This window comes from Channa argus, unplaced genomic scaffold (genome assembly GCF_033026475.1).
Source record: "Channa argus isolate prfri unplaced genomic scaffold, Channa argus male v1.0 Contig035, whole genome shotgun sequence".
In the NCBI taxonomy this organism is placed as follows: domain Eukaryota; kingdom Metazoa; phylum Chordata; class Actinopteri; order Anabantiformes; family Channidae; genus Channa; species Channa argus.
The window spans coordinates 323,078-336,988 of NW_027125254.1; the positions used below are offsets into that span (position 1 = coordinate 323,078).

Genomic DNA, 13,911 nt, shown 5'->3' on the forward strand with positions numbered 1-13,911 from the left:
CTGATCTTCTTTCTTGCCCCTAATCTCTACTTACAAAAAATCTGAATTCCCATCTGTCTGCAGTGCTCATTTGAAAAAAGAAACAAATCTACAAGAGGCCCTATTACAAGTCAGTACATGAGATCAGCAAAGACCCACTTCCTTCAATTAAAATGATTTCATCTACAACTGTTTGGCCATGGAACTGCATCATCTCTGATGTCCAAAAGACAGGATTATGACGTCACCCATTATGAAAGGGCCATCGTATCTCAGACAAAATCACTGAGACATTGACGCAGCTGTGCACCTGGGAAAATGACTCTTTTGCAGCATGCTGGGCCGGTTAGCTCAGATGGTTAGAGCGTGGTGCTAATAACGCCAAGGTCATGGGTTCAATCCCCATACTGGCCATTGAAAAGCACGATGCAAGCAACTCTTTCCAAGGCAAGATTAATCCTGACTGCACGGTTGCTTGCTTTTCACATGCTACATAAACCTGGCCTTTTGAGTTATCAACCAGGTAACATTGCTGACTGAACTGTCTTGCATAAGAAACCTTTCCCGCATTTCCTTTTTAGTTAATGATATCAAAGAATACTCACATAATTTCACATTCCCAGATAGTTCAACGCTGTCTACAGGTTTTGCAATTCAAAAAATTATTCACATGTACGTTTTTACAATCAAGTCTCCCTTCCCCACTCACCCAGCTCCTCTAGCCTCCTGAAACAAACCTCTGTTCAGACCACACAGTCTAATGAGCACGGCTTCAGTCCTTTGAAAGACTCGGTTCCGACCACGTGGCCTAATGGACAAGGCCTCTGACTTCGTATCAGAAGATTGAGGGTTCGAGTCGCTTCGTGGTTGAGCTTCCAGTCCTTGCTCTTTGATGTGCCTGGAAAGTACAAACTTCCATGGGTTTTTCATGGTTGTAGGAACAGAGTGACACTTAAGCAAAGGAAGCTATTATCAATCACCCTCACTGAGCTGTTTTGCACAGGAAACATTTTCCTGCATGTACTTATGCACACAATGATATCGAAGAGTATCTGACACAACATCACATTCACAAATGCTTCAACGCTGTCTATGGGCTTTACAATTGTGAAGTTTTCACATGTCCTGTTTTACAATCAAGTCTCCCTTCCTCACTGTCCTAGCTCCCCTAACCTTTCGAAACCCACCCTAGTTCAGACCAAGTGACCTAATGGACAAAGCATCTGACTTCAAATAGGAAGATTGAAGGGTCGAGTCTCTTTGTGGTTGCTCTTCTTGTACTTACTCAATGGATGTGCCTGGAAAATCTTTTTTTCCGTGTGTTTCAAGGTTGCAGAAACAGGGTAACATTCAAGCGAAAAGGTTTTATCAATCACACTTCTTCACTGCTAAAGAGGTATGCACAAATAGCAATTATCTTCCGGAAGTCAATGTGCTGCTCTTAAGACCAGGATGTTCAATTGAGAAGGTTAGAGCGTAGAGGCGATGGTGCCAGTGGCTGATCTTCTTTCTTGCCCCTAATCTCTACTTACAAAAAATCTGAATTCCCATCTGTCTGCAGTGCTCATTTGAAAAAAGAAACAAATCTACAAGAGGCCCTATTACAAGTCAGTACATGAGATCAGCAAAGACCCACTTCCTTGAATTAAAATGATTTCATCTCCAACTGTTTGGCCATGGAACTGCATCATCTCTGATGTCCAAAAGACAGGATTATGACGTCACCCATTATGAAAGGGCCATCGTATGTCAGACAAAATCACTGAGACATTGACGCAGCTGTGCAGCTGGGAAAATGACTCTTTTGCAGCATGCTGGGCCGGTTAGCTCAGATGGTTAGAGAGTGGTGCTAATAACGCCAAGGTCATGGGTTCCATCCCCATACTGGCCATTGAAAAGCACGATGCAAGCAACTCTTTCCAAGGCAAGATTAATCCTGACTGCACGGTTGCTTGCTTTTCACATGCTACATAAACCTGGCCTTTTGAGTTATCAACCAGGTAACATTGCTGACTGAACTGTCTTGCATAAGAAACCTTTCCCGCATTTCCTTTTTAGTTAATGATATCAAAGAATACTCACATAATTTCACATTCCCAGATAGTTCAACGCTGTCTACAGGTTTTGCAATTCAAAAAATTATTCACATGTACGTTTTTACAATCAAGTCTCCCTTCCTCACTCACCCAGCTCCTCTAGCCTCCTGAAACAAACCTCTGATCAAGACCACACAGTCTAATGAGCACGGCTTCAGTCCTTTGAAAGACTCGGTTCCGACCACGTGGCCTAATGGACAAGGCGTCTGACTTCGGATCAGAAGATTGAGGGTTCGAGTCGCTTCGTGGTTGAGCTTCCAGTCCTTGCTGTTTGATGTGCCTGGAAATTACAAACTTCCATGGGTTTTTCATGGTTGTAGGAACAGAGTGACACTTAAGCAAAGGAAGCTATTATCAATCACCCTCACTGAGCTGTTTTGCACAAGAAACATTTTCCTGCATGTACATATGCACACAATGATATCGAAGAGTATCTGACACAACATCACATTCACAAATGCTTCAACGCTGTCTATCGGCTTTACAATTGTGAAGTTTTCACATGTCCTGTTTTACAATCAAGTCTCCCTTCCTCACTGTCCTAGCTCCCCTAACCTTTCGAAACCCACCCTAGTTCAGACCAAGTGACCTAATGGACAAAGCATCTGACTTCAAATAGGAAGATTGAAGTGTCGAGTCCCTTTGTGGTTGCTCTTCTTGTACTTACTCACTGGATGTGCCTGGAAAATCTTTTTTTCCGTGTGTTTCAAGGTTGCAAAAACAGGGTAACATTCAAACGAAAAGGTTTTATCAATCACACTTCACTGCTAAAGAGGTATGCACAAATAGCAATTATCTTCCGGAACTCAATGTGCTGCTCTTAAGACCAGGATGTTCAATTGAGAAGGTTAGAGCGTAGAGGCGATGGTGCCAGTGGCTGATCTTCTTTCTTGCCCCTAATCTCTACTTACAAAAAATCTGAATTCCCATCTGTCTGCAGTGCTCATTTGAAAAAAGAAACAAATCTACAAGAGGCCCTATTACAAGTCAGTACATGAGATCAGCAAAGACCCACTTCCTTCAATTAAAATGATTTCATCTACAACTGTTTGGCCATGGAACTGCATCATCTCTGATGTCCAAAAGACAGGATTATGACGTCACCCATTATGAAAGGGCCATCGTATCTCAGACAAAATCACTGAGACATTGACGCAGCTGTGCACCTGGGAAAATGACTCTTTTGCAGCATGCTGGGCCGGTTAGCTCAGATGGTTAGAGCGTGGTGCTAATAACGCCAAGGTCATGGGTTCAATCCCCATACTGGCCATTGAAAAGCACGATGCAAGCAACTCTTTCCAAGGCAAGATTAATCCTGACTGCACGGTTGCTTGCTTTTCACATGCTACATAAACCTGGCCTTTTGAGTTATCAACCAGGTAACATTGCTGACTAAACTGTCTTGCATAAGAAACCTTTCCCGCATTTCCTTTTTAGTTAATGATATCAAAGAATACTCACATAATTTCACATTCCCAGATAGTTCAACGCTGTCTACAGGTTTTGCAATTCAAAAAATTATTCACATGTACGTTTTTACAATCAAGTCTCCCTTCCTCACTCACCCAGCTCCTCTAGCCTCCTGAAACAAACCTCTGTTCAGACCACACAGTCTAATGAGCACGGCTCCAGTCCTTTGAAAGACTCGGTTCCGACCACGTGGCCTAATGGACAAGGCGTCTGACTTCGGATCAGAAGATTGAGGGTTCGAGTCGCTTCGTGGTTGAGCTTCCAGTCCTTGCTGTTTGATGTGCCTGGAAAGTACAAACTTCCATGGGTTTTTCATGGTTGTAGGAACAGAGTGACACTTAAGCAAAGGGAGCTATTATCAATCACCCTCACTGAGCTGTTTTGCACAAGAAACATTTTCCTGCATGTACTTATGCACACAATGATATCGAAGAGTATCTGACACAACATCACATTCACAAATGCTTCAACGCTGTCTATCGGCTTTACAATTGTGAAGTTTTCACATGTCCTGTTTTACAATCAAGTCTCCCTTCCTCACTGTCCTAGCTCCCCTAACCTTTCGAAACCCACCCTAGTTCAGACCAAGTGACCTAATGGACAAAGCATCTGACTTCAAATAGGAAGATTGAAGGGTCGAGTCCCTTTGTAGTTGCTCTTCTTGTACTTACTCAATGGATGTGCCTGGAAAATCTTTTTTTCCGTGTGTTTCAAGGTTGCAGAAACAGGGTAACATTCAAGCGAAAAGGTTTTATCAATCACACTTCTTCACTGCTAAAGAGGTATGCACAAATAGCAATTATCTTCCGGAACTCAATGTGCTGCTCTTAAGACCAGGATGTTCAATTGAGAAGGTTAGAGCGTAGAGGCGATGGTGCCAGTGGCTGATCTTCTTTCTTGCCCCTAATCTCTACTTACAAAAAATCTGAATTCCCATCTGTCTGCAGTGCTCATTTGAAAAAAGAAACAAATCTACAAGAGGCCCTATTACAAGTCAGTACATGAGATCAGCAAAGACCCACTTCCTTGAATTAAAATGATTTCATCTCCAACTGTTTGGCCATGGAACTGCATCATCTCTGATGTCCAAAAGACAGGATTATGACGTCACCCATTATGAAAGGGCCATCGTATCTCAGACAAAATCACTGAGACATTGACGCAGCTGTGCAGCTGGGAAAATGACTCTTTTGCAGCATGCTGGGCCGGTTAGCTCAGATGGTTAGAGCGTGGTGCTAATAACGCCAAGGTCATGGGTTCAATCCCCATACTGGCCATTGAAAAGCACGATGCAAGCAACTCTTTCCAAGGCAAGATTAATCCTGACTGCACAGTTGCTTGCTTTTCACATGCTACATAAACCTGGCCTTTTGAGTTATCAACCAGGTAACATTGCTGACTGAACTGTCTTGCATAAGAAACCTTTCCCGCATTTCCTTTTTAGTTAATGATATCAAAGAATACTCACATAATTTCACATTCCCAGATAGTTCAACGCTGTCTACAGGTTTTGCAATTCAAAAAATTATTCACATGTACGTTTTTACAATCAAGTCTCCCTTCCTCACTCACCCAGCTCCTCTAGCCTCCTGAAACAAACCTCTGTTCAGACCACACAGTCTAATGAGCACGGCTTCAGTCCTTTGAAAGACTCGGTTCCGACCACGTGGCCTAATGGTCAAGGCGTCTGACTTCGGATCAGAAGATTGAGGGTTCGAGTCCCTTCGTGGTTGAGCTTCCAGTCCTTTCTGTTTGATGTGCCTGGAAAGTACAAACTTCCACGGGTTTTTCATGGTCGTAGGAACAGAGTGACACTTAAGCAAAGGAAGCTATTATCAATCACCCTCACTGAGCTGTTTTGCACAAGAAACATTTTCCTGCATGTACATATGCACACAATGATATCGAAGAGTATCTGACACAACATCACATTCACAAATGCTTCAACGCTGTCTATCGGCTTTACAATTGTGAAGTTTTCACATGTCCTGTTTTACAATCAAGTCTCCCTTCCTCACTGTCCTAGCTCCCCTAACCTTTCGAAACCCACCCTAGTTCAGACCAAGTGACCTAATGGACAAAGCATCTGACTTCAAATAGGAAGATTGAAGGGTCGAGTCCCTTTGTGGTTGCTCTTCTTGTACTTACTCACTGGATGTGCCTGGAAAATCTTTTTTTCCGTGTGTTTCAAGGTTGCAAAAACAGGGTAACATTCAAACGAAAAGGTTTTATCAATCACACTTCACTGCTAAAGAGGTATGCACAAATAGCAATTATCTTCCGGAACTCAATGTGCTGCTCTTAAGACCAGGATGTTCAATTGAGAAGGTTAGAGCGTAGAGGCGATGGTGCCAGTGGCTGATCTTCTTTCTTGCCCCTAATCTCTACTTACAAAAAATCTGAATTCCCATCTGTCTGCAGTGCTCATTTGAAAAAAGAAACAAATCTACAAGAGGCCCTATTACAAGTCAGTACATGAGATCAGCAAAGACCCACTTCCTTCAATTAAAATGATTTCATCTACAACTGTTTGGCCATGGAACTGCATCATCTCTGATGTCCAAAAGACAGGATTATGACGTCACCCATTATGAAAGGGCCATCGTATCTCAGACAAAATCACTGAGACATTGACGCAGCTGTGCACCTGGGAAAATGACTCTTTTGCAGCATGCTGGGCCGGTTAGCTCAGATGGTTAGAGCGTGGTGCTAATAACGCCAAGGTCATGGGTTCAATCCCCATACTGGCCATTGAAAAGCACGATGCAAGCAACTCTTTCCAAGGCAAGATTAATCCTGACTGCACGGTTGCTTGCTTTTCACATGCTACATAAACCTGGCCTTTTGAGTTATCAACCAGGTAACATTGCTGACTGAACTGTCTTGCATAAGAAACCTTTCCCGCATTTCCTTTTTAGTTAATGATATCAAAGAATACTCACATAATTTCACATTCCCAGATAGTTCAACGCTGTCTACAGGTTTTGCAATTCAAAAAATTATTCACATGTACGTTTTTACAATCAAGTCTCCCTTCCCCACTCACCCAGCTCCTCTAGCCTCCTGAAACAAACCTCTGTTCAGACCACACAGTCTAATGAGCACGGCTTCAGTCCTTTGAAAGACTCGGTTCCGACCACGTGGCCTAATGGACAAGGCCTCTGACTTCGTATCAGAAGATTGAGGGTTCGAGTCGCTTCGTGGTTGAGCTTCCAGTCCTTGCTCTTTGATGTGCCTGGAAAGTACAAACTTCCATGGGTTTTTCATGGTTGTAGGAACAGAGTGACACTTAAGCAAAGGAAGCTATTATCAATCACCCTCACTGAGCTGTTTTGCACAGGAAACATTTTCCTGCATGTACTTATGCACACAATGATATCGAAGAGTATCTGACACAACATCACATTCACAAATGCTTCAACGCTGTCTATGGGCTTTACAATTGTGAAGTTTTCACATGTCCTGTTTTACAATCAAGTCTCCCTTCCTCACTGTCCTAGCTCCCCTAACCTTTCGAAACCCACCCTAGTTCAGACCAAGTGACCTAATGGACAAAGCATCTGACTTCAAATAGGAAGATTGAAGGGTCGAGTCTCTTTGTGGTTGCTCTTCTTGTACTTACTCAATGGATGTGCCTGGAAAATCTTTTTTTCCGTGTGTTTCAAGGTTGCAGAAACAGGGTAACATTCAAGCGAAAAGGTTTTATCAATCACACTTCTTCACTGCTAAAGAGGTATGCACAAATAGCAATTATCTTCCGGAAGTCAATGTGCTGCTCTTAAGACCAGGATGTTCAATTGAGAAGGTTAGAGCGTAGAGGCGATGGTGCCAGTGGCTGATCTTCTTTCTTGCCCCTAATCTCTACTTACAAAAAATCTGAATTCCCATCTGTCTGCAGTGCTCATTTGAAAAAAGAAACAAATCTACAAGAGGCCCTATTACAAGTCAGTACATGAGATCAGCAAAGACCCACTTCCTTGAATTAAAATGATTTCATCTCCAACTGTTTGGCCATGGAACTGCATCATCTCTGATGTCCAAAAGACAGGATTATGACGTCACCCATTATGAAAGGGCCATCGTATGTCAGACAAAATCACTGAGACATTGACGCAGCTGTGCAGCTGGGAAAATGACTCTTTTGCAGCATGCTGGGCCGGTTAGCTCAGATGGTTAGAGAGTGGTGCTAATAACGCCAAGGTCATGGGTTCAATCCCCATACTGGCCATTGAAAAGCACGATGCAAGCAACTCTTTCCAAGGCAAGATTAATCCTGACTGCACGGTTGCTTGCTTTTCACATGCTACATAAACCTGGCCTTTTGAGTTATCAACCAGGTAACATTGCTGACTGAACTGTCTTGCATAAGAAACCTTTCCCGCATTTCCTTTTTAGTTAATGATATCAAAGAATACTCACATAATTTCACATTCCCAGATAGTTCAACGCTGTCTACAGGTTTTGCAATTCAAAAAATTATTCACATGTACGTTTTTACAATCAAGTCTCCCTTCCTCACTCGCCCAGCTCCTCTAGCCTCCTGAAACAAACCTCTGATCAAGACCACACAGTCTAATGAGCACGGCTTCAGTCCTTTGAAAGACTCGGTTCCGACCACGTGGCCTAATGGACAAGGCGTCTGACTTCGGATCAGAAGATTGAGGGTTCGAGTCGCTTCGTGGTTGAGCTTCCAGTCCTTGCTGTTTGATGTGCCTGGAAATTACAAACTTCCATGGGTTTTTCATGGTTGTAGGAACAGAGTGACACTTAAGCAAAGGAAGCTATTATCAATCACCCTCACTGAGCTGTTTTGCACAAGAAACATTTTCCTGCATGTACTTATGCACACAATGATATCGAAGAGTATCTGACACAACATCACATTCACAAATTCTTCAACGCTGTCTATGGGCTTTACAATTGTGAAGTTTTCACATGTCCTGTTTTACAATCAAGTCTCCCTTCCTCACTGTCCTAGATCCCCTAACTTTTCGAAACCCACCCTAGTTCAGACCAAGTGACCTAATGGACAAAGCATCTGACTTCAAATAGGAAGATTGAAGGGTCGAGTCCCTTTGTGGTTGCTCTTCTTGTACTTACTCACTGGATGTGCCTGGAAAATCTTTTTTTCCGTGTGTTTCAAGGTTGCAAAAACAGGGTAACATTCAAGCGAAAAGGTTTTATCAATCACACTTCTTCACTGCTAAAGAGGTATGCACAAATAGCAATTATCTTCCGGAACTCAATGTGCTGCTCTTAAGACCAGGATGTTCAATTGAGAAGGTTAGAGCGTAGAGGCGATGGTGCCAGTGGCTGATCTTCTTTCTTGCCCCTAATCTCTACTTACAAAAAATCTGAATTCCCATCTGTCTGCAGTGCTCATTTGAAAAAAGAAACAAATCTACAAGAGGCCCTATTACAAGTCAGTACATGAGATCAGCAAAGACCCACTTCCTTGAATTAAAATGATTTCATCTCCAACTGTTTGGCCATGGAACTGCATCATCTCTGATGTCCAAAAGACAGGATTATGACGTCACCCATTATGAAAGGGCCATCGTATGTCAGACAAAATCACTGAGACATTGACGCAGCTGTGCAGCTGGGAAAATGACTCTTTTGCAGCATGCTGGGCCGGTTAGCTCAGATGGTTAGAGAGTGGTGCTAATAACGCCAAGGTCATGGGTTCCATCCCCATACTGGCCATTGAAAAGCACGATGCAAGCAACTCTTTCCAAGGCAAGATTAATCCTGATTGCACGGTTGCTTGCTTTTCACATGCTACATAAACCTGGCCTTTTGAGTTATCAACCAGGTAACATTGCTGACTGAACTGTCTTGCATAAGAAACCTTTCCCGCATTTCCTTTTTAATTAATGATATCAAAGAATACTCACATAATTTCACATTCCCAGATAGTTCAACGCTGTCTACAGGTTTTGCAATTCAAAAAATTATTCACATGTACGTTTTTACAATCAAGTCTCCCTTCCTCACTCACCCAGCTCCTCTAGCCTCCTGAAACAAACCTCTGTTCAGACCACACAGTCTAATGAGCACGGCTCCAGTCCTTTGAAAGACTCGGTTCCGACCACGTGGCCTAATGGACAAGGCGTCTGACTTCGGATCAGAAGATTGAGCGTTCGAGTCCGTTTGCGGTTGAGCTTCCAGTCCTTTCTGTTTGATGTGCCTTGAAAGTACAAACTTCCATGGGTTTTTCATGGTCGTAGGAACAGAGTGACACTTAAGCAAAGGAAGCTATTATCAATCACCCTCACTGAGCTGTTTTGCACAAGAAACATTTTCCTGCATGTACATATGCACACAATGATATGGAAGAGTATCTGACACAACATCACATTCACAAATGCTTCAACGGTGTCTATCGGTTTTACAATTGTGAAGTTTTCACATGTCCTGTTTTACAATCAAGTCTCCCTTCCTCACTGTCCTAGCTCCCCTAACCTTTCGAAACCCACCCTAGTTCAGACCAAGTGACCTAATGGACAAAGCATCTGACTTCAAATAGGAAGATTGAAGGGTCGAGTCCCTTTGTGGTTGCTCTTCTTGTACTTACTCACTGGATGTGCCTGGAAAATCTTTTTTTCCGTGTGTTTCAAGGTTGCAAAAACAGGGTAACATTCAAGCGAAAAGGTTTTATCAATCACACTTCTTCACTGCTAAAGAGGTATGCACAAATAGCAATTATCTTCCGGAACTCAATGTGCTGCTCTTAAGACCAGGATGTTCAATTGAGAAGGTTAGAGCGTAGAGGCGATGGTGCCAGTGGCTGATCTTCTTTCTTGCCCCTAATCTCTACTTACAAAAAATCTGAATTCCCATCTGTCTGCAGTGCTCATTTGAAAAAAGAAACAAATCTACAAGAGGCCCTATTACAAGTCAGTACATGAGATCAGCAAAGACCCACTTCCTTGAATTAAAATGATTTCATCTCCAACTGTTTGGCCATGGAACTACATCATCTCTGATGTCCAAAAGACAGGATTATGACGTCACCCATTATGAAAGGGCCATCGTATGTCAGACAAAATCACTGAGACATTGACGCAGCTGTGCAGCTGGGAAAATGACTCTTTTGCAGCATGCTGGGCCGGTTAGCTCAGATGGTTAGAGAGTGGTGCTAATAACGCCAAGGTCATGGGTTCCATCCCCATACTGGCCATTGAAAAGCACGATGCAAGCAACTCTTTCCAAGGCAAGATTAATCCTGACTGCACGGTTGCTTGCTTTTCACATGCTACATAAACCTGGCCTTTTGAGTTATCAACCAGGTAACATTGCTGACTGAACTGTCTTGCATAAGAAACCTTTCCCGCATTTCCTTTTTAGTTAATGATATCAAAGAATACTCACATAATTTCACATTCCCAGATAGTTCAACGCTGTCTACAGGTTTTGCAATTCAAAAAATTATTCACATGTACGTTTTTACAATCAAGTCTCCCTTCCTCACTCACCCAGCTCCTCTAGCCTCCTGAAAAAACCTCTGTTCAGACCACACAGTCTAATGAGCACGGCTTCAGTCCTTTGAAAGACTCGGTTCCGACCACGTGGCCTAATGGACAAGGCGTCTGACTTAGTATCAGAAGATTGAGGGTTCGAGTCCCTTCGTGGTTGAGCTTCCAGTCCTTTCTGTTTGATGTGCCTGGACAGTACAAACTTCCATGGGTTTTTCATGGTCGTAGGAACAGAGTGACACTTAAGCAAAGGAAGCTATTATCAATCACCCTCACTGAGCTGTTTTGCACAAGAAACATTTTCCTGCATGTACATATGCACACAATGATATGGAAGAGTATCTGACACAACATCACATTCACAAATGCTTCAATGCTGTCTATCGGTTTTACAATTGTGAAGTTTTCACATGTCCTGTTTTACAATCAAGTCTCCCTTCCTCACTGTCCTAGCTCCCCTAACCTTTCGAAACCCACCCTAGTTCAGACCAAGTGACCTAATGGACAAAGCATCTGACTTCAAATAGGAAGATTGAAGGGTCGAGTCCCTTTGTGGTTGCTCTTCTTGTACTTACTCAATGGATGTGCCTGGAAAATCTTTTTTTCCGTGTGTTTCAAGGTTGCAGAAACAGGGTAACATTCAAGCGAAAAGGTTTTATCAATCACACTTCTTCACTGCTAAAGAGGTATGCACAAATAGCAATTATCTTCCGGAAGTCAAATTTGCTGCTCTTAAGACCAGGATGTTCAATTGAGAAGGTTAGAGCGTAGAGGCGATGGTGCCAGTGGCTGATCTTCTTTCTTGCGCCTAATCTCTACTTACAAAAAATTTGAATTCCCATCTGTCTGCAGTGCTCATTTGAAAAAAGAAACAAATCTACAAGAGGCCCTATTACAAGTCAGTACATGAGATCAGCAAAGACCCACTTCCTTGAATTAAAATGATTTCATCTCCAACTGTTTGGCCATGGAATTACATCATCTCTGATGTCCAAAAGACAGGATTATGACGTCACCCATTATGAAAGGGCCATCGTATGTCAGACAAAATCACTGAGACATTGACGCAGCTGTGCAGCTGGGAAAATGACTCTTTTGCAGCATGCTGGGCCGGTTAGCTCAGATGGTTAGAGAGTGGTGCTAATAACGCCAAGGTCATGGGTTCCATCCCCATACTGGCCATTGAAAAGCACGATGCAAGCAACTCTTTCCAAGGCAAGATTAATCCTGACTGCACGGTTGCTTGCTTTTCACATGCTACATAAACCTGGCCTTTTGAGTTATCAACCAGGTAACATTGCTGACTGAACTGTCTTGCATAAGAAACCTTTCCCGCATTTCCTTTTCAGTTAATGATATCAAAAAATACTCACATAATTTCACATTCCCAGATAGTTCAACGCTGTCTACAGGTTTTGCAATTCAAAAAATTATTCACATGTACGTTTTTACAATCAAGTCTCCCTTCCTCACTCACCCAGCTCCTCTAGCCTCCTGAAACAAACCTCTGTTCAGACCACACAGTCTAATGAGCACAGCTTCAGTCCTTTGAAAGACTCGGTTCCGACCACGTGGCCTAATGGACAAGGCGTCTGACTTCGGATCAGAAGATTGAGGGTTCGAGTCCCTTCGTGGTTGAGCTTCCAGTCCTTGCTGTTTGATGTGCCTGGAAAGTACAAACTTCCATGGGTTTTTCATGGTCGTAGGAACAGAGTGACACTTAAGCAAAGGAAGCTATTATCAATCACCCTCACTGAGCTGTTTTGCACAAGAAACATTTTCCTGCATGTACATATGCACACAATGATATCGAAGAGTATCTGACACAACATCACATTCACAAATGCTTCAACGCTGTCTATCGGTTTTACAATTGTGAAGTTTTCACATGTCCTGTTTTACAATCAAGTCTCCCTTCCTCACTGTCCTAGCTCCCCTAACCTTTCGAAACCCACCCTAGTTCAGACCAAGTGACCTAATGGACAAAGCATGTGACTTCAAATAGGAAGATTGAAGGGTCGAGTCCCTTTGTGGTTGCTCTTCTTGTACTTACTCAATGGATGTGCCTGGAAAATCTTTTTTTCCGTGTGTTTCAAGGTTGCAGAAACAGGGTAACATTCAAGCGAAAAGGTTTTATCAATCACACTTCTTCACTGCTAAAGAGTTATGCACAAATAGCAATTATCTTCCGGAAGTCAAATTTGCTGCTCTTAAGACCAGGATGTTCAATTGAGAAGGTTAGAGTGTAGAGGCGATGGTGCCAGTGGCTGATCTTCTTTCTTGCCCCTAATCTCTACTTACAAAAAATTTGAATTCCCATCTGTCTGCAGTGCTCATTTGAAAAAAGAAACAAATCTACAAGAGGCCCTATTACAAGTCAGTACATGAGATCAGCAAAGACCCACTTCCTTGAATTAAAATGATTTCATCTCCAACTGTTTGGCCATGGAACTACATCATCTCTGATGTCCAAAAGATAGGATTATGACGTCACCCATTATGAAAGGGCCATCGTATGTCAGACAAAATCACTGAGACATTGACGCAGCTGTGCAGCTGGGAAAATGACTCTTTTGCAGCATGCTGGGCCGGTTAGCTCAGATGGTTAGAGAGTGGTGCTAATAACGCCAAGGTCATGGGTTCCATCCCCATACTGGCCATTGAAAAGCACGATGCAAGCAACTCTTTCCAAGGCAAGATTAATCCTGACTGCACGGTTGCTTGCTTTTCACATGCTACATAAACCTGGCCTTTTGAGTTATCAACCAGGTAACATTGCTGACTGAACTGTCTTGCATAAGAAACCTTTCCCGCATTTCCTTTTTAGTTAATGATATCAAAGAATACTCACATAATTTCACATTCCCAGATAGTTCAACGCTGTCTAC

General features: G+C 42.8%; 8 non-coding genes across 8 annotated transcripts; all 8 read left to right on the plus strand.

The window, feature by feature from the left end:
• Window positions 1-319: 319 nt before the first annotated feature.
• Window positions 320-393, plus strand: trnai-aau (transfer RNA isoleucine (anticodon AAU)). Its single transcript has one exon. It is a non-coding gene; the product is annotated as a tRNA-Ile (tRNA).
• Window positions 394-3,271: 2,878 nt separating this feature from the next.
• Window positions 3,272-3,345, plus strand: trnai-aau (transfer RNA isoleucine (anticodon AAU)). The gene has a single exon. It is a non-coding gene; the product is annotated as a tRNA-Ile (tRNA).
• Window positions 3,346-4,748: 1,403 nt separating this feature from the next.
• Window positions 4,749-4,822, plus strand: trnai-aau (transfer RNA isoleucine (anticodon AAU)). The gene has a single exon. It is a non-coding gene; the product is annotated as a tRNA-Ile (tRNA).
• Window positions 4,823-5,205: 383 nt separating this feature from the next.
• Window positions 5,206-5,278, plus strand: trnar-ucg (transfer RNA arginine (anticodon UCG)). Its single transcript has one exon. It is a non-coding gene; the product is annotated as a tRNA-Arg (tRNA).
• A 944-nt stretch (window positions 5,279-6,222) lies between these two features.
• On the plus strand, window positions 6,223-6,296 carry trnai-aau (transfer RNA isoleucine (anticodon AAU)). Its single transcript has one exon. It is a non-coding gene; the product is annotated as a tRNA-Ile (tRNA).
• Window positions 6,297-7,699: 1,403 nt separating this feature from the next.
• trnai-aau (transfer RNA isoleucine (anticodon AAU)) lies at window positions 7,700-7,773 on the plus strand. The gene has a single exon. It is a non-coding gene; the product is annotated as a tRNA-Ile (tRNA).
• Window positions 7,774-11,110: 3,337 nt separating this feature from the next.
• trnal-uag (transfer RNA leucine (anticodon UAG)) lies at window positions 11,111-11,183 on the plus strand. Its single transcript has one exon. It is a non-coding gene; the product is annotated as a tRNA-Leu (tRNA).
• A 1,405-nt stretch (window positions 11,184-12,588) lies between these two features.
• On the plus strand, window positions 12,589-12,661 carry trnar-ucg (transfer RNA arginine (anticodon UCG)). The gene has a single exon. It is a non-coding gene; the product is annotated as a tRNA-Arg (tRNA).
• The last annotated feature ends 1,250 nt before the right edge of the window (window positions 12,662-13,911 follow it).